Source organism: Alligator mississippiensis, chromosome 4, assembly GCF_030867095.1.
Source record: "Alligator mississippiensis isolate rAllMis1 chromosome 4, rAllMis1, whole genome shotgun sequence".
Taxonomy (NCBI): Eukaryota; Metazoa; Chordata; order Crocodylia; family Alligatoridae; genus Alligator; species Alligator mississippiensis.
In genome coordinates this window covers 156,130,210-156,150,983 of record NC_081827.1, presented here as the reverse complement: position 1 = coordinate 156,150,983, position 20,774 = coordinate 156,130,210, and the positions used below count along the sequence as shown (strand labels likewise).

Genomic DNA, 20,774 nt, shown 5'->3' with positions numbered 1-20,774 from the left:
AAGTGTGAATCTTTAGTCAAAGGGCAGAAACACTGCTATGTGACTGAGGTCATCCCGCACCCCATGTAGCAAGTGGAGGCAACTTTAAGCAAACCGACCCTTAAGTGAACATTATTCACCCAGCTGATTTGGTGACTATTTAGGAATAATAGAGACATTTAAAAAGAATCAGAGTGGGTTTCTAAATGATAAAAAGAGGCTGAATTCATGACAGATATTATTTGGAATGAATTGTTCAACTAGATCTAACAGTGACACTAAAGAACTTGGAAATGGTAACAAAGAAAGGAATGATTCTTCCAGAGCTTCCCACACACTGACACTGCCATTGTCACACATGGCTAAAGACAGGCATCTCCATCCATTTTAGACACTTAAATAAGAAGCTATAATTTCACGTGTTGGAGCATTTGAGTTCCTATTGATAGCAAAGAAAGTTGCATGGTCTCATTAAAAATTAGGCTGCAGCATTGGTCATCAGATGTCCCCCAAATGCCGAAAAGACTGTGCAACCTGTGAAGTCAGAATGAGCCTTGAACCCTCTGAGAGCTGCACTGGGGAGCACAAAGCATTTTTGTTCTAAGCAAATCAACCATGTTGGGCCCCTTACAGTGTCTGCCAGCTGGGGTTAATGTTCTAATAGCACTGGGCCCACTGCCTGCTCACTTTGGCTACACAGACTGGTGGAATAGGACTTCCTGCTGAAGGATTTGCCAGAGGCAGTCAGTGAATCTAAGGATCCCTCACAAAATGCTGAATACTGAAAGACAGAAACCAGATAAGACATAAAGTCAAGATCTGGCCCAGAGCCCTAGGGGATCCTATATATCATAGGAGAACACTTGCTGGCTGTAATGTAAGACAAGCTGTGCTGCTCTGGATCTTTATTTGCTTTGTTGCAAGGGGTACTGTCTTGAGGTACCCTGTGCTTTACTGACAAATAGAATATATATAATCTAATTACCTTGACATAGGAACATAGGGCTGAAAGGGACCTACTGGGTCTTGAATCCACTCCCCACTGGCACTCTTAATTGGTCATGACAGGCAATGTAGTGATTAAGGCTGCATAGGCAGGGACTCTTGAAAGCGCCACGTGACAGCAGTTTGGAATAAATGCTGGAATATACAAACTTGGCCAAGGAGTGCAAAAACTTCCTAATTTTGGGGATGATCTGCCACAGTTGTTAGCCAGACAGGAGTTTTCAAACACCAGCTTTCTTCAGTAATCATCTCTCAGCTCTGGGAGCTAAATGGGTTGCACATTCAAAGCAAATGGTTGTGCTTTTGTAAGTGGGGGGAAAGGAGGGAATCACTGGTACAATATGACCTCTTGTCTTCAAAGGTAGCAGAGGTTCCATGCAGAAGAAAACATGTTGGCCAGGGCTGATAGCAGCTGTTGAGGAAGGCAAAGCACAGAGGAACCTGAATATGTGATATCAGTGCTCTTAAAAGCAAGGACTTCTCTTCTAAGAAGCTCTAATAAACCTCAGGTGTGAAGAGAGAGAGGCACTGCAGCAGAACTCAAAGCCCTGCAGATGCTTCTGAGCAAAGGCACCCAGTCATCGTCATACCTTTGCAGCTCTACTAGGGAAACATTTCTCAAAGCAAGCTAAGTCTGTTCAGGACAGATGTAACACAACAGAAATGAGAGGCCAACTACTGTTCAGAGCAGGGAGTCAGGACTCCCTGTTGTGACCATTCTTGTTACAATGGTAAGTGAACACTTTATAGCATGCTTTCCATTGCTACTTCCCTCCTTTCCCCTCCCTGTGCCGCACCTCAGGTAGAATTCTGTATTGCTTTATTCTGGAGGTACATTGATGCTACAGAAGTCCACTTTACAATTTTAAAGTGCTGAGATTCCTGGCTGTTCTGATTTCCTGCAAAAGTCAGTCTCATTGTTGTGAGCCAGGCATTAAGAGAGTTTGTCTGCATTTCAGGTTTGTAATGAATCATAGAAAGTTAGGGTTGGAAAGGACCTCAGGAGGACCAGCCCCAACTAGATCATTCCAGTCAAAGCTTTATCTAGCCAGGTTTTGACCCCCGCCCCCCCCCGGATGGAGCCTCCAATACCTCTCTGGGTAACCTGCTCCAGTGTTTTACTACCCTCCTAGTGAGAAAAATCTTCCTAGTATCTAACCTAAATTTCCCTTGCTGCAACTTGAAACTATTGTTCTTTGTTCTGTCATCTGCCACCACTGAGAATAGACTAGCTCCATCCTCTTTTGAACCCCCTTCAGGTAATTGAAGATGACTATTAAGTCTCCTCTCAGTCTCCTCTAGACAAAATAAGCCCAGTTCCCCCACCCCTTCACCATTTTTGTTGGCCTCTGCTTGACTCTTTCCAATTTGTCCACATCCTGTTTGTAGTGGGGGGCCCCAAAACTGAACACAGTACTCCAGATGTGGCCTCACCAGTGCTAAATAGGGGGGAATAGTTATTTCCCTTAACCTACTGGCAACACACCTACCAATGCAGCCCAGTATGCCATTAGGCTTCTTGGCAACTAGGGCACACGGCTGACTCATATTGAGCTTACTGCCAACTGTAACCCCCAAGTCCCTTTCTGCAGAGCTGCTGCCCAGCTAGTCTGCCCACAGCCTGTACCAGTGCATGGGATTGTTCTGACCTAAGTGCAGGACTTTGCACTTGTCCTTGTTAAATCTCATGAGATTCCTTTTGGCCCAATCCTCCAATTTGTCTAGATCACTCTGAAATCTGATGTGTAATCTGATGTGAAAGCTGATCAAATCTAGTGATCTGTACAACAGTTCTGGATGAACCCAGTTGCCTCTCAAGTCACACAGGCCAATCTCTTAAAGAAAGGTCTTTGGGAATCTGAATCAAAGCCATGATGTGGTATTCTCAATCAGAAGGAGCAAAGACTATTTTAGATACTGGCCCAGCCCTCATTCTAACACGCACAGAGCTCAGGAAGTCATCTTGCTAGGTTTTGTTGGTAGCATGTACAGAGTCTTCATGCAGGAAGCATCATAGTGGAAATCATCTGCTGACCTTGAGAGAGCTTGAGCAGAGAGAGGAATATTACCCAGACCCATCTTTTCCAACATCCAGCCCTTCCTGCCAGTCATGTTGGGTAGTGGCCATGGAGCATTTCAGTCTAAATTTGCAATCTGAATCTGGAGTCATATGGAAGTGTCTGAATACTTTTTCCTTCTGAGTTGGGTGCTGGCCCAGGTGAAATGATTCGGAGAGTCCTATCTCATACTGCTTGGAGTGAAACTGAATACACCATGCAGTAATTCTCAGCAGAGTGGCTGGGGCTATGCTGGGTCCCAAAGCCCCAAAACCCAGGTCAGATCTAGAAATGGTCTCACATGGTGGGTATTGAGGCATGTTGGTCAGGTGGCATGTCATAAAAGCTTACATTTTTCACCTTCCTGAGAAGTATTGGGTGTTGGCTGATGCTAATTCTGGGGACTTTAACTGGTGTTGCCAGTGCTCCTGCTGGGAGTAAAATCAGGAGGTTCCTGGTTAGAAGGTTTTTCCCCTCTTCTCTCCATAGGTCAGCCTGATCACATTTGGGATCAGGAAGGAATTTTGCCTCAGGGTCAGTTTGGTACAGGCTTTGGAGGAGTTTGCTTTCCTCTGTAGTAAGGGGCATGGCACTCTTCCTTGCTCGAGAGATCCACGTTTTAGCAACTCTTGCAGTGGCAAGGTGCTGGCTGTCCTCATCCTTCTGCTTTATCTGTGGTGGATTGGGGGGGGGGGGGCTTTTGTTGTCTTTGGGCAATAGGCCTTATAGCTGAGCAGCAGGATTGCTTGTACAGTTTTAAGAATAGGTTAGACAAGGACTTATAGAGGATCATTTGGATAGGGGTGATCTTGCCTCAATCAGGGGTTTGGATTAGATGATCCTCTGAAGTCCCTTACAGCCCTCCTTTTCTATGATTCATTATCTATGGTTGTGGTCTCCATTCTGTGGGTGTTTAGATATTATGATCTGCAGAAAACTCCAACAAACAAACAATTTTTGACAGCATTACCTATGTCTGACATGGTTTTCCAAGCTGCTGGATGATGCTGTTGGCTGCCATAATGGTAGTCTTGGGTCCAAATATGTCTTCCAGGCCAATTTGAAAAAAATGCAACAATGTAACATCAACATCAACTCATGGGAGACTATCCAAATGGCGGAAGAGTCTGCTGCAAGGATCTCAGTGCTTTGAAATCTTATGACAACAGGAAATGGAAAAGTGGGAGTGGCTGCAACAGCATGTTGCTGACTGAATCAAGAATCTGGAGCTACCCACCCTGCATGGAAATATGTGCCCAAGTTGTAACAGAGTCTGTTGGTCTCAAATTGGCCTTGTCAGCCATCTTCAGACCCAGAGATATGACAACCATGGAAGACAATCATCCTCACCTGCAGGGGACTGCCAAATAATAATAATGATCTAAAGAACATCTTGGAATCCTAAAAAGACAATGTGCTGTACCAAGGAGTCTCTTTCAGACTCAAGGGGAGTGTCTACATGTTGCAGTATGGCGATGTTGCTACAGCACTATGCTTTAGTAGTTCCTTTTGCCATGTGTATAGATTTCACTGCTACATCACTGTAGTGGGATTCTAAAATGGGTGAGTATGCTGATACTGCAATGTAGACACTGAAGGGCAACATGTAGACATTAGGCCTGTGCGAAGCGGCTAGTATTCGCTTTGGATTCGGATTCAGCTGATTCGGGGGACAGTGATTCGATTCAGTGATTCGAATCACTGTTTCGAATTGATTTGGCCGACCCCAAGGCTGCTGCAGGAGCGGTGAGTCCCAGGGTTTTTCTCATTTCTTTTTCTTAAAGGGCCAGAGCTGGGGCAGGTGAGGCAACCATGGGGGGCTGAGGGAGTGAGGCAGGAGTCAGGGGTCTTGTGCAGAGTCCCTGATGCAACATGGGGCAGTAGGGGACATCAGGGATTGTCTCCTGCCTGGCAGCACCCGGTGAGTGGGGCTTTTTAAAAAAACGCTTGGAGCTGGGGCGGGTGGGGCAACCATGGGGGAGCTGGGGAAGCAGGCAGGGGTCGGAGGGGCTGGGGGAGCAGGCAGGGGATGGGGGCTGGCAGGGATCCCCCCAATGGTACTCTCCCTCGCCCCCTACTTACCAGCTCCAAGTCCGGCTCCAGCTCCCTGCTGCAGCAGACAGGGACTGCTTGAATCATCAAAGGTCTCTGAATCTTTTCCAAAGATTCGGAGAGCTTTGAATTGATTCGTACCTTTTAATTGGTCCCCTGATTTTATTTGGATTCGGAGATTTGGCTACCGAATCAGGCCAAATCTCTGAATCGAATTACCACCCAAAGCTTCGCACAGCCCTAGTAGACGTACCCATGTAATTCAGTTCTTTCATGGAGTAAAAACAACTACATAAAATGGTGGGATAAGCCAAGACAGTGGGCCGCATATTAGAAAAGAACTAGGCTGTGTAAACCAAATGGTTTCCCTGAAAACAAATGCAGGACTGTGCTATGAAGAGCAGGCAGTGTGTTGGAGAAGGGGCAAAGAAGATAGCAGGAGAATTCATGACGGGCCCCATATGTACTGGGCACAGGGCTTACCATAGGGCCAGAACTACAGATTTTTGAGCCTGAGAGCTATGTAATGATGCCTGCCCTTACTGCATTCAGAGAAGTGGGATTTTGTGCATGCTCTTTGTAAGTAAACAAGATGACAGTAATATACCTGATAATACCACTGACTTCCTGCCCCAGTTGAAATAACTCTGTAAGGCCCTGGACTTTACATGACTACTTAGATCAAAGTGGTACCAGTACCTTTTTTAGTTTGGTTGTTTTCTTTTTAGGTTCCTTTGAATCAAAATTTACTCTCCAACTCTTCCAAGACCAAATTCTGTTTTAAGTATTTTGTACCTTCCAGATCTTATTTACAGCTCAAGTCATTCACATTTCCCTGCTTCTCAGAAATGTAATCTCAAGGGTCTCTTTTTAAAATTCATTTATACTAATTCAGATGGTTGGACTCAAGCAAGGACTTTTAAAGATTTTTTTTGCAGCTTTAAAAAAACATGCTTGTAAAGCTTTTTCAATTCGAGATGGGTTTTTAGCCTGGCTGCAATTTACAGATAATTTTAACATCAAATAAAAAAGAGCTGTTCCAGGGGCTTTGGGTAGCCAGTGCTGAACCCAGAGAGCTGGGAACATGTGTGGGAAGTGTTTGTGTGTGTGTAGTGGGGGGGGGGGGGTAGGGATGATTGTGGAGCTAGGGCAAGGCAGAGAGAATGAAAGAAAGAGACTGTTGGGGGGAAAAAAATGAGTGGATGAGTAGTGGTGAAAAAGAGGGAAGAAAGAGAGAAATTGAAAAGAAACATGGAGGTTGCAGGGTCAATGGAAAAGGAGAGAAAGAAGTGCAAGAGACAGGCAGACAGACTTACATGGGGGCAAAACCTGAGAGCCTGGCTCAGGGGCTGGGAGCTGAGCAGTGCTGGAAGGGGTAGCTTTCTGCCCCATCCTGCCCTGGTGCTGCTCAGTTCCTGGGTCCCCACAGTGCCAGGTCTGGGGATCTCTCTGCTTCCCTGTGCAGTGCACAGCTGTCTGGGAGCTGTCCCACTTCTGGAGCAGCTCCCAGCCAGCCCCAGGCTGCTCAGGGAAATCCCTGCCCAAATGGGAGGGATTTTCCTGCCCCCCAGTTTTTCAGGGAAGCCCCACTGAGCCCAGGGCTTGTCCCCATGTGCACAGGGCCAGGAAAGCTCTGCAGCAGTAGCTGTCTTCCAGCTCCATGCACAGGGCAGAGAGGTAGCTGCTGCTGCAGCCAGCAGAGCTCTCCCTGGCTGCTACAGGGGGCCAGAGCAGGGTAGGATTAACAGATTTGCTCCCAAGAGGGAGCACTTGTAGATGGACTTCCAGAGAAGGTTTACTATGTAGTATTTTACTGAGCAGTAAACCTTTACAGCATTAATAGTACATGTAGACACACCTCTTACATATTAACCTGATGCAATTAAAAGTTATTGGAGCTAGTTCAAAAAAGACATGAAGTTATTTGTTTGGATATAGGAATATAAGGGTTAAATTGTGTGGGAGGGATTATTCAGCTGTTTGTACTAAAACAGGTATAGAGAATTATTTCAGCTGGGGAGCTGCTTAATGAGGCTTGGTGAGCTGTGGAGGGCCACAAGGATAGCTGTACGCCTTGACAGGTACCCCACCCACTGGTCACCATTTTGGGATCAGAAGTCTCACCCCTAATCTTTGCCACTAAAAGTCCCTCCCCTTGTCTCAGGAAGTACTCTTTTTGTGGGGGCAGGGGGGAGGGAAGGCCATCTTGGAACTGGAAAAAAAGCAAATCATACACTAAAAATCAAACTTCTACTTTAACATATTTTAATTTAATTAAAAAAAAATTGTCCTGATTTATGTACATTTGCATAGTGTATATGGAGGCGATTGCATAATAGTTCAAAATAGAGTCTTACTTTTGTATATTGTGTGTGAGGGGTGTGTGCTGGGGTGTGTGGGATCTGTGAGGGGAGGTCTGGGGGTGTTTGCATGTGTGTGGGTGGGTATGGGTGTGTGGGTGGGAAAAGTTTGGTGGAGGGTGTGGTTGTGTGTGGGGGAGGGAATGGGTATGTGAGATTTGGGGGGAGTGTGGGATGTGAGGGAGGGTGTCCAGGGGTACGGGTGTTGATGGCACTGGATTTATGACCCAGATAACTTGTTTCAAGTGGGCCCAAACTCTCAAATGGATCACAACTTCTCCATTTGATAGTAGGCATATTTTATTGATACACAGTGATAGCAGATAATAATGCAGGCAGGGCAAACAAAATCACCCACCCAATTATATATCTACCAGTCCTAGGGTTCACAGAAGAAGGTATGTCTAGCCAGTATGTGAGCTTCACCCTGTGGTTCATTTTTGAATGTCAGATGTCAGCAGCCTGGAGGTCAAAGGCTGAGGCCCACCCTTCCCCCCAGTGGGGTAGGTGAAATGGGTTGGTGGTGCTGTCCATGTAGGCTTTGGGTTCCCTGTTCAGGGACCTTTTGCTGCTCTGAAATCCCTCCTTTTGTATTCTTTCCCCCCTCTAATGACTTTGCACTCCCAGGTATCATTGATTGGTTTTCTTGTGGTCATCATACTATTCATGCTTTGTTCTGTCAGCATATTCCTTTGCTTCAACAAACCCATCACATGTACATATCTTAATTTGGTCATTTGCCGGTATCCTAATTTGGTCTGTCCACCAAAACCAGAAATCCCAAGGGCTCTGCAGTTGAGCACTGTGACCTGGCATCAGTGCTGCAAAGTTCCTTATCTCTGGTTGGGTACACTGTTCATGTTATGGAACAGTGTTGTACATGTTTTCAATTTCCCAGCCTGTGTGTCTTCTGGCTTCAGCTATAATGGGCCTTGAAGGGAAACCTGGTCAAAAATAGGCTTTTAGAAACCAATTAACCCTTACCATTTCCCTGGACCATTGTTCTAATGCAGGGGTAGGCAATGTTTTTTGGCCAGAGTGCTGAAAAAAACACAATTTTTACCTTGGAAGGTGATAGAGTGCTGGCATGCCAGACAAACAAAATTTGGGGTTGGGGGGGTGGTACATGGCACGATGAACTGCATATTAGTATATTTAATAATCATAAATGTTGCCTTTGTTGTTGTGTACTTTTTTTTAAGCATGTTGCTGTGAGAGAGAGAGAGAGAGAGAGAAAGAGAAATAAGAGAAAGGAGAGTGAGAGAGAGGATAGCAGAGAGAGAACCAGGCGCGCACGCACGCGCGCGCACACACACACACACACACACACACACACATACACATGTGCACAAACACAGAGAACCAGAGGAGACACGTGCGCACACACATACACACAGAATCAGACATGTGTGCATGCACAGAACCAGAGGCAGACAAACACAGAGCCAGATGCATGGGTGCACAGAGCTGGGCTGCTGGGCCACTGGACAAAGTTTGACCCAACAATGCCCTGGGCCTGCAGAAGCCCTTGTGCTTCCCTGGGGAGCCAGCCCCTGAGCTGCTGTGTGGCCAGCCAATGCTCCAGCCCAGAGCCTGCCCATCACTCCAACTACCTACCCACTACACGCAGCTAAGCCTGCAAAGGTGCAGAGGTCCTGGCAAGGGGCAGCGTCAGCCTCATTCCAGTAGTGGGACTAGGCCAGTGCTGGGCTTGGAGTGGGTGGGAATCAGGCAGGCTCAGCTGCAAGTCCTGCTGCAAACAGCCTGGGTTCCATAGTTGGCAGCAACTACCCAGAGCTGGGGCTGGCTGCAGCTGGGAATCTGCAAACAGCTGCACGCGCACCTCGAAGCAGACGGGGGCAGGGGCGGGGCCTGAGGCAGTGGAATCCCAGTCTCTCCCCCACTGCCAGCACAGAGGTGATGGCAGGGCTCCAGAGCCCAGTGCAGCTTTTTGTAGCAGCCTGGGCTCTGGGCAGTTGCAGCAAGCAGCAGCCAGGCTGCAAACAGCTGCACCAGGCTCCACAGCTCCGGCATCAGCTCCATGCTGGTGGTGACTATGCACAGACCTCAGAGCGGACAGTGGGGATAGGGCCTGGCCTTGAGGCAGTGCAGCCCTCCCACTGTCTGCTCCAGGGTCTGCTGCCTCAGGCCTCCCCCACTGCCCACTCTGAGGTGCATGTACCACTCTGTTTGCAGCTTGCCCGCTGCACCCAGCCTTGGCTCTGGGTAGCTGCTGCCAACCATGGAGCCTGGGCTGCTTCTGGCAGGGCTTGCAACTTCCTAGCTGCCTGCTGGGAGCAGCCCAGGCTTCGTGGTTGGCAGAAGCTACCCGCAGCCGTGGCTGGTGGTGGCATGCTGAGCAAATGGCCTTGCGTGTCATACTTGGCACACGTGTTGGAGGTTGCCAACCCCTGTTCTAATGCAACATCTACTTTACCTACAAGCCAATTCTCAAAAGAAAACCTCTAAATATCATTTTCTAGCCATCAGGTGTATGTATGTGGGTATGGTAGGGTGTGTCTGTAGGGGCCCTCCCTTTATGCTCCTCCACCAATGGTGCACAGCCCCTGCCACTGGGGGCAGCAGAAACAGGTGGTGGGCCCTCAAGAAGCTCACAGCCCATGCAGGCAGAGCTCCATCATACAGGGCTCCTCATCACTTCTGCTGGAGTCTTGGCAGCTGCTTGTAGCAGCAGGGAGTGGGGAAGGTTTCTGGCTCCATCTTGCAGGTTTTCCTCTTGTTGGCACATGAGTCCTGGGAGCTGCATGTGAGCTTCTGAGAACCCCATGTGATGGAACCAAGCTGGCTCAGGCTCCGCACTCCCACTGTGCCACAGAGCATGGGCCCTGCACTCCCACCCAGCTGTGGGATCAGGGCGGGGCGGCCACCCCAAGCCCTATGCTTTGGGGGGCCCCATGGTGCTGGGCAGTGTGGCCATGGTGACTCTGCACCACTGTTGCCCGGTTTGTGTTGACTGCTTACTACCCCACTCCCCCCACCACCGGCACTGATGGCAGCAGCGGCTTCTTCTCATCCAGGGCGCGCAGGATCAGGGTGGGGGCGGATCCCTGCATAAGAAGATTTGCTTTGGGCCCTGTACCGGAGCTGACCTGAGGAATGTGTGGGGCCTGGAGCAAATCAGCTTGTGTGGAGATGCACCCCCACCCTGATCCTGCACACCCTGGATGTCAAGAAGCCACCCCTGCCATTGGCGCCATGGGGAGGAGGGGCAGCGAGCAGCTGGAAGCGAAGCCAATGGCAGTGGTGCAGAGTCCCCATGGCCAGTCCACCCAGCACTGGGGGCCCCCCCAAAGTGCAGGGCCCAGGGCAGTCACCCCCGCTCCAATCCCATGTGCCCTGGGGCCAGCGGCAGCACCAATTTTCCTGGCACTGGGTGTGGGCTGTGCTCAGCACTGGTCCCAGAGAGCAGCACCAGACTCCTGTCATCTAGCAGGATGGTCAGGGGCCCACACTCCTGGGAGCAGTCTGGCACAGCCCTGCAGCCCTCCCGGGGGTGTGGGCGTGCCCCCAGTCTGCCTTCCAGATGACAGGAGGTGGCTGCTGCCAGCTGGGACTGGTGCTGAAGCTAAATAAGCCTGGCTTCAAAACTCAAAACATTTTCATAGATTTCATAAATTGATTTCATAGACATTAGGGCTGGAAGGGACCTCAGAAGATCATGGAGTCCAGCCCCCTGCCCCAGGGACAGGAAGTCAGCAGGGGTCATAGGATCCCAGCAAGATAAGCATCCAAATTTCTCTTGAAGGCGTTCAAAGTAGGTGCTTGAATCACCTCTGGCGGCAGTCTATTCCAGGCGTTGGGGGCTCGGACAGTAAAGAAGTTCTTCCTTATGTCCAGCCTGAAACAGTCATGGAGGAGTTTGTGACAATTTGACACTGTCATCCCTTGGGGCGCTCTGGTGAACAGACGTTCCCCCAGATCCTGGTCAGCACCCCTGATAAACTTATAGGTGGCCACCAGATCACCCCTGAGCCTGTGCTTTTCCAGGCTGAAGAGTCCCATAGCTCTCAGCCTCTCATCATACAGTCAGTTTTCCTGACCTCTGATTATGTGCGCGGCTCCCCTCTGGACTCTCTTGAGTTTCTCTGCATCCTTTTTGAATTGTGAAGCCCAAAACTGGATGCAGTACTCCAGCTGCGGCCTTACCAAGGCCAAGTACAGCGGGAGAATGATGTCCTGGGATTTGCTTGAGAAGCATTTATAGATGCAAGCCAGTGTTTTGCTTGCTTTCCTAGCCACAGCATCACATTGAAGGTTCATGTTTGTCTTGTGGTCAATCATGACCGCCAAGTCCTTTTTGTCCGTATCACTAGCCAGCGTAGCACTGCTGAGCCTATAAGCGTGCTGCGGGTTTTTCTTCCTGAGGTGGAGAGCCTTGCATTTTTTAGTGTTAAACACCATCAGGTTCTTGTCCACCCATTTCCTGAGCCTGTCAAGGTCAGCCTGGATCGCCCTCCTGTCCTCAGGTGTGGATGCTTTACCCTTGAGTTTGGTGTTATCAGTGAACTTGGCCAGTCTGCTTCTGACTCCAGTGTTCCCATCACATCACACATCACATCCCCCACATCAAGACATCACACATCACTTCCCCCACATCAAGGGGAAGAAGGAGATTTGGGGCTCCTGAGGCAACTCTCGGAGACCATAAAAGCTAAAGAGGCGGTAATCATGGGGGACCTAAACTACCCAGACATCTGCTGGGAGTCACAGACAGCAAAGTCCCACCGCTCACGAAGGTTTCTAACCTGTGTACAGGACCTCTACCTGACACAGGAGGTACACGGTCCCACTAGGGGGAATACCATACTGGATCTGGTATTGGCAACGGGGGATGACATGGTAGGGGACCTCCAGATCGGTAGCCATCTGGGGGACAGTGATCACCTAATAATAGAATTCACCATAAGATGTCAAGTGGGCAAGGTAACTAGTAGGGTGAAAGTGCTAGACTTTAGAAAAGCTGATCTCAATGAACTCAGGTGATTAGTCAAGGACGCACTGTAGAGTAGGAGTTTTGAAGGGATGGGAGCCCAAGAAGGGTGGCTGTGCCTTAAGGAAATGATCCTTCGGGCACAAAGCAAGATGATCCCCGAGCGAGGCAAAAGAGGGAAAGGGGCCAGGAGGCTTCCCTGGCTGACCACAGAAATCCAGGGCAGCCTAAGGGCCAAAAGGGGAGCACATAAAAAGTGGAAACAGGGAGAGATCACCAAAGACGAATATACCTCCTCTGCTCGTGCTTGTAGGGAGGCAGTTAGATGGGCCAAAGCTACCATGGAGCTGAGGATGGCAACCCAAGTAAAAGATAACAAGAAATTGTTTTTTAGATATATAGGGAGTAAAAGGAAGACCCAGGGAGGAATAGGACCCCTGCTAAATGGGCAGAAACAATTGGTGATGGACAGGGGGGACAAGGCTGAACTCCTCAATGAGTTCTTTGCCTCAGTGTTCCTAAGCGAGGGACACGACAAGTCTCTCACTAGGGTTGTAGAGAGGCAACAGCAAGGCGCCAGACTTCCATGCGTAGACCCTGAGATGGTGCAGAGTCACTTGGAAGAACTGGATGCCTTTAAGTCGGCAGGCCCGGATGAGCTCCATCTGAGGGTGCTGAAGGCACTGGCCGACATCATTGCAGAGCCACTGGTGGGAATATTCGAACGCTCGTGGCGCACGGGCCAAGTCCCGGAGGACTGGAAAAGGGCCAACGTGGTCCCCATTTTCAAAAAGGGGAGGAAGGAGGACCTGGGCAACTATAGGCCAGTCAGTCTCACCTCCATCCTTGGCAAAGTCTTTAAAAAAATTATCAAGGCTCACATTTGTGAGAGCCCAGCAGGACAAATTATGCTGAGGGGAAACCAGCACGGGTTCGTGGCAGGCAGATCGTGCCTGACCAATCTAGTCTCTTTTTATGACCAGGTTACAAAATGCCTGGACGCAGGAGGAGGGGTGGATGTTGTATACTTAAACTTCAGGAAGGCCTTCGATACGGTATCCCACCCCATACTGGTGAACAAGTTAAGAGGCTGTGACGTGGATGACTTTACAGTCCGGTGGGTGGTAAATTGGCTAGAGGGTCGCACCCAAAGAGTCGTGGTAGATGGGTCGGTCTCAACCTGGAAGAGTGTGGGCAGTGGTGTCCCGCAGGGCTCGGTCCTTGGACCGATACTCTTTAATGTCTTCATCAGCGACTTGGACGAGGGAGTCAAATGTACTCTGTCCAAGTTTGCAGATGACACAAAGCTACGGGGAGAAGTGGACACGCTGGAGGGCAGGGAACAGCTTCAGGCAGACCTGGATAGGTTGGACAAGTGGGCAGAAAACAACAGGATGCAGTTCAACAAGGAGAAATGCAAAGTGCTGCACCTAGGGAGGAAAAATGTCCAGCACACCTACAGCTTAGGGAATGACCTGCTGGGTGGCACAGAGGTGGAAAGGGATCTTGGAGTCCTAGTGGACTCCAAGATGAACATGAGCCGGCAGTGTGACGAAGCCATCAGAAAAGCCAATGGCACTTTATCGTGCATCAGCAGATGCATGACGAATAGGTCCAGGGAGGTGATACTTCCCCTCTATCGGGCGCTGGTCAGACCGCAGTTGGAGTACCGCATGCAATTCTGGGCGCCACACTTCAAGAAGGATGCGGATAACCTGGAGACGGTCCAGAGAAGGGCAACTCGTATGGTTAAGGGCCTGCAGACCAAGCCCTACGAGGAGAGACTAGAGAAACTGGATCTTTTCAGTCCCCACAAGAGAAGGTTGAGAGGCGACCTTGTGGCTGCCTATAAGTTCATCACGGGGGCACAGAAGGGAATTGGTGAGTATTTATTCACCAAGGCGTCCCCGGGGGTTACAAGAGACAATGGCCACAAGCTAGCAGAGAGCAGATTTAGATTGGACATTAGGAAGAACTTCTTCACAGTTCGAGTGGCCAAGGTCTGGAATGGGCTCCCAAGGGAGGTGGTGCTCTCCCCTACCCTGGGGGTCTTCAAGAGGAGGATAGATAAGCATCTAGCTGGGGTCATCTAGACCCAGCACTCTTTCCTGCTTATGCAGGGGGTCGGACTCGATGATCTATTGAGGTCCCTTCCGACCCTAACATCTATGAATCTATTAAACATAAAACATCCACTCAGGAGGTAGTAGTTTAAGATTTCTGCCACCCATTTGATTGATAAACATACCCTTTTTATAGTGACATGTGCTCACTCACTCTTAATTATACAGGTTTTTATTTTTTCTTGCTAATGTAGGTTATTGGGTATTCTGAACTCCCTTCTCTTTGTGATAGTACACATACACCTGTGGGTACGCAAACATCTCTGTGGGGTACACAGGAGAAACTGTGTAGCGGTGGATTTCATTTTTATTATAATAATGTAACCCTTCTGCTGAGCACTGACCAGCATCAGGAAGGGCCAGATTCACATTTAAGGGCACCCAATGAATTATACCAGTGGTTCAAGCCCCGACCCAGAAATCTGGGAACACTAAATTTGACTGGGGTATTCCACGCAGACAAATCCCCGTTCTCACAAGGAGCATAAACCCATGAATACAAATTTATTATCAAAACACAAATAAAACAAACAAAAACCCCCACTAATCATAGTATAAACATTATCTCTACAACTACAGTTCATAGGTTGAACCTCTTTAGAGAGACTTCAACCCAGCCCAGGCCAGTCCAGGACTTGGGGCTCCCCAAAGGGTTAGTTCCAGGGTCCATGCCAGAGTTGTCTTATGATTGGGGTTCACCACACATCTAGCTGCTTGTGGTCAGAGGTTTAGTTGTGTTACAAGGGGCCCCTTGTCTCTCCTGGAGCAGTGGTAGAGTGCTGATCTTTGCTGCTATGTAGAGGCTTAAATTCCTCTTTCTCTAGCTGCAGATTCCTTCTCCCCTTGGAGGGGGCTTTGCTCTTCAGCAGCCCCTAGCAGCTTCTCTCTCCTCCCCAAACCAGCCTAAACGACCTTATCACCTTAGCCTTGTCCAGGCAGGGAGTGCCACGCTCCAGTCTCTCCCTCTTAACCAGTCTGCCTGAAAAAGTCTTTGCTTCCCCTGGCCAATCAGGCCAGAGGATTTTACATATCTTACCCAGCTGCAAGTCCCCAGCTTTCTATGTGCAGAACACATGGCCAGAGCAACAGGGGCCACCTTGCCTACATGACCAGAAGGCACATTGTCTCCTCAGCAACAGGCCAGAGGAGAAAAGGAAAAACAAAAGATAAATGTAGCAGAAAGCCCACTTTTCCTCTTGCCTGCATTTGCTCTCCCCTCTTTGGATATGTTTCTCTTTTTCTACCTTTTCTTCCTTCCTCTCTCTTTCACTTTAAGATAAGGAATTGTATTTTAAAATTTGTATGTGTGCATTTTGTATCTCCCCTTGTAGTTTGGTATTTTTATCTATTTGTGTGTCATGGCATTTGTAGCTTATATTTTATACTCCTCACTTTTCAACTTTCAACTAAATGTGTTTTAGTAAGTTATACATTGTAACATTGTTAACAAAGGCAGGAATCAAACTGCCCTTCCCTGTATCAGGCTGGCCTCTGAAAGAGTGAGTGAATCAGTGATTGAATGTGTAACATGGAAGCAGGCAGCAATTATCACCTGGAAGCTGAACTCAATAGAAGACAGTGTAACAACCGGGAAATCTCTATACATCACTGATCAAGGGCTAGAAGCCCAGGCCTGACTTAATCAACACCAGAGACCAACTTTTGGGCTGAATATCTCCAGATCGACCACTTCCAGAGCCCTATTCTAAATTCATCAACGGACTCCCAAACCTGCATGTACATGCAGACAACCCCTGGGGCTGACAGATGCCGTCCAGTAGCCACCGAGGGGGGGGAAGTCCCACGAGGGTCAACGACCCCTGGATTGGGCAAACCAGAAAACTGGGGAGTCACCAAAGTCTGCCAGGGACAGATAAAAGGCAGTGAAAAGTGACCCTCAGTGGCGCCCTCTTGATCTCCAACTCGACCAGACCTGTCCAGCCAGAAGGACCAGCCGGTGACCCCCTTCTGGAAGATAACACCACACTGAAAGAAGCCTCAACAACAGACTCCAGCGCTTGTAGGATAGGTATACCTGACTCTGTAGCCTGCTACTGTGTGTGTGTGTGTGTGTGTGTGTGTGTGTGTGTATGTGTATGTGTGTGCATGTGTGTGTGTGGACCAGCCCCAAGGTTTATGATTACAGTGTTTCAATCCACCTAATAAACTAGAATTTTAAGGATCCTGAGTTGGACATTTGTAACTGTTCAACATAAAGACAGAAAAAGACACAATATACAGCGACCAAAGGCACACACTGTGCCATACACAGCACAAGTGTGTGGGTGTTACAATAATAATTGGCATTTAAGGGGTTACAATATAAAATGTATGCTGGTAGGAGACTGTGGACAGTTGGTAAATCTGGAAGGGGGAATGCAATAAGAAAGTGTTTGGGAACCTCTGGCATAGGGCTTCTTGAGTTTCCCAGAGTGCCTGTTCCACCTCTAAGATCCGTTTCACTTTGGTGGAGGCCACCACCTGTGTGAGGTCTATCACAGGTCCTGTCATGGCAGAGAACCATTGGATGAATTAGCTAGGCCCATAATTGCCTAAATATGTTTCTTAGTGTGGGCCTGTTGCCTCTACCTAGTATAAACCCTAAATACTAGGTCTATTGTTCACCAAGTGGACCCTTGTTGGGATTTGCCATTAACCCAGCCTTTCACTGTTAGAAAATGATTCTATTTCATAATCTACTGGCCATACCCTTCGAGTTATTTCACACAGTCCCTGCCACTTCTCCCTCATCAAGAATCAGAACTGATGGCAAAGTACTGAGACCCCATCTGCTACCTCAACGTCTTGCTTCCAAGCTTGTCTCTTATATGTGGCCTCTTACCCATCTTGGACCTTTTGCAAGTTTGCTATACAGTTTTCAACAGCTCACATTATTGCAGAATGTACTGCATAGGGTTTAGTGTTTGGGTTTTCTGGTTCTCCCAGCCTTCCTTAATAAAGTCCCAGGTATACCTCATATGCCTCACTTATAATAACTCAAAAAGGGAATACCCTGTAGATGCTTGGGGAACTTTTCATACAGTGAACATTAATGGAGCAAACAACTGGTCCCAATATCTGGGATCCTTTGCTAGAAACCTTTATAACACGTTCTTTATCATTCTGTTAAACTGTTCCATGAGGCCATCAGTTTGTTGGTGATCAAAAAGGGTACAAACCCTCTGGGTCACTAGGATCTAAATTCTATTTTAACCTTCAGTTGTCTACTTGCAAACTAGCTGTCCAGAGGTAGGTTTTAAAGCTCAAATAAGATTTGGGCTTGGGCTGCTACAGTGAGACGCTGCAGTTTTTCCATCACTGACGTCTATGATTAGCGATGTGGGGAACTCAGCTGTTGCTAAGCCATGCTTCCTCTGAGTGTCCAAAGTAGTGATTCTCAACCAGGGTGTTGTAAGATCTTTTGAAGGGTACCATGAGGTATTAGGAGATAAGTACAGGCTCAGGCTCTTCACTTTCTGGCTGCCGCTCCCACTGCCTAGCTTCTCTGCAAGAAGGTAAGCCCTATAATAAATAAATTAGTTTTTGAAATGGCATGCTGCTCAATTCAAAGGAATTACAGAAGGGTGCCTCCAGTCAAACAAGGGGTGACTCGAGTTTAAAAAGGTTGAGAACCACTGACCTAAGGTCTCCCATACCTGACCTCAGGGGGCTGCAACGTAGGGATGCACTAGCAGAGCCTTTTACATCTCTTGTTCTGTGCTTCTTAAATCAATTTCTCTTCTTCCCATTTCAGCTCTGCCTTAGCTCAGGGACAGAAAGTAGAGAGCCCTGATCCTAGCCCTTTGGAACAAGTCTGATGGATCAGTGTATTAAAATAAAATCCAGGCTGGACAGGAAAGTCTATTCCTTTAATAATGCTTGTGGAGCTTTGCTCTTTAAACAGTGCAAATTTTTGCTGCTGCCCAAACTTGGTGCCACTCAGATAAAGAAACAATCTTTCTGACTTCTGCAAAGTATCACTAACATCAGCACTGTGCCTTCTTCCCCTGGGAATGTATTAGCTCCTAATATCATGAGCAAGACTTGCTTAATAATGTTCCCACTTACTCATTATGCCATGCAGACATAGAGGAGAAATAATGCAAGCGCAAAGCTTTTGTTAACATGGTAGAAATATATTAAGCCTTCTCCTTTGAAACAAGTGCAGTGGGGGAGAAAGTGAAGTGAATCCATAGTGCTTGTCAGAAAAATTGTAACAGGAAGTTATGTGAAATGCCCTATTCAGTGACTTCTCTGCATTTATGAATTCATTTGAAATCATCATTCTTAGCAATTGTCACATGCAGACCTGACGCTGGAAACAGGCCTTCTGAAGGCTCAACTTTTGTGCAAAAGGCTGATACCTGGGAAGAGCTCCCACTGTTCTGTGTAAAGTGAACCTGTTTCATATTGCTAACTGTTGGTCCAAGGCATCTTTCTGTATCTAGACCTGCATTACTGAATCTTCCAGTCATCATCCATGACCCCTAGAGGGGTCACAGAAAAGAATCTGCAATGCTTTGAAAAATATGCATTGAGAGATAAAGGAAAAAATAATATTTTATATCTTCATTTTCTAAATGCCCTTCCTCCTCAAGGTCAAGTGTGCTTTGTTGACCTGACTCTGAAAAAAAGCATGTATGCACAAATGACTGCACTGTTAGCATTGATTCAGCTGTTTGGCATTGCTTTTGCAGATGGTGAGGAAAACTGTTGACTTCAAATAAAGGTGTTAACAGCTTCAGAAAGGCTGAGAAACACAGGTCTACACTGGTCACTAACATGGGTGTTATGGCTGGCTGTATTCTTCATTACCATTAATACTTGCTTCCTATTTACCCCCTGCCCTGTTGTGAGTTGGGTGTGTGTGTGAATCATAAGGGTCAGCCCAGTGTTCACTGCAGACAGTCTTCCCTCTTTCCATACTCACTCCAAATCTCACTATCTCTTGCCTCATCTATACTGTCTTCCATCTATATTATTGCACTCTTCACCTGTTTGGCCCTCCTGACACCTACATGCCATTTGTGCCTACTGCTGTTTCACTAAAACGCTGCTGTTTAACCCTTCTTGTCACACAGTGATTGAGAGAGGGCCTGGAAGGTGGTGTTCCATTCCGGGCCACTTAACTTCTATTATTAGACTGGAAGGTCCTCAAGGACAGGGACTGTCTCTGTGGCTATGTCCTATCGAGTAGGGAGCAAGCCTGCTAAATTCACTAATAGGACCAATCATAGGTGTGGTGTGTAAGCCAGTGTGACTGGACTTAGATGCTATGAAATTAATAGCCCAAAGTAGCCAGTTTTTAATGTTAACCCCTACAGGTTCCTCTGCCCCAGCTGTCTATTAGTTATAAGTAACTTCCAAAGAGTTTGAATTTCAGACCAGAAGTGCAAAGGCCAATTTCCATTCTCCTGAGCACCATCATATACTCCTGAACTCTCCTAGCGTGTTCCCTAATATGAAAGTGAGTGAACACAAAGCAAAAGCCTGCCTGTTTGTCTTTGACGTAAACAGGGTTCCCAAGAGACTGACAGGTTTTTCACCACATTGAACTTGAGTAATGCAACATCCAAGACAATCTGCCAAAATTCCTGCAAGAATGAACTTTTAAATAATTCAATCTTGAACAAAAGCAATTCTGGAGTGTTTATTACATGACTGAAAGGATTTTAATCAAGAGACAAAATTTCATTGAAACAAAGTTGTACTCTGGAAAGAGGTAAATTGCTTAATTTGTGACATTTCACAGTTTTTCTAACACCTGAATTCACCTAAACTGACTTTCATAACATTGTCATTTGTTCACCCGCTACCCAAAAAGAACAGTAGGCTTGTGTTCATGGCAGCATAGAACATAGGACTGGAAGGCCAGTCCCCTGCTACTGCAAGTACTTTATTAGACCTCTCCTGGAGCATCTAAGGATGTGCTTAGATATTACACAGCTGGAGACCCTCTAGGTTAAAATCCGTGGGGAACACGGCACAGGAGACATGATGGTGGGAGTCTACTACAGACCTCCCACTCAAAGTCAAGACCTTGACCAGGAGTTCACCAGGGAATTGGCTGAGGCTGCATGCTCCCAGTCCATGGTTGTCAAGGGAAACTTCAACTACCCAGACATCTCGTGGGTAGAGCGCTTGGCTAAATCCGAGTGGTCGCAAAGCTTTCTCTTGTGCGTGGATGACCTCTATCTGATGCAAGAAGTCTACCGGCCAACGAGAGGTAAAGCGCTGCTCAACCTGA

At 47.7% G+C, this 20,774-nt stretch overlaps 1 long non-coding RNA gene across 1 annotated transcript in view; it reads left to right on the top strand.

Annotated features, from left to right (window-relative positions):
* Positions 1–1,509: 1,509 nt before the first annotated feature.
* Positions 1,510–20,774, top strand: part of LOC132249881 (uncharacterized) — a 39,432-nt gene continuing 20,167 nt past the window's right edge. The window contains exon 1 of the long non-coding RNA XR_009461361.1: positions 1,510–1,715. This is a non-coding gene — a long non-coding RNA (uncharacterized LOC132249881). The remainder of the gene's footprint in view (positions 1,716–20,774) is intronic.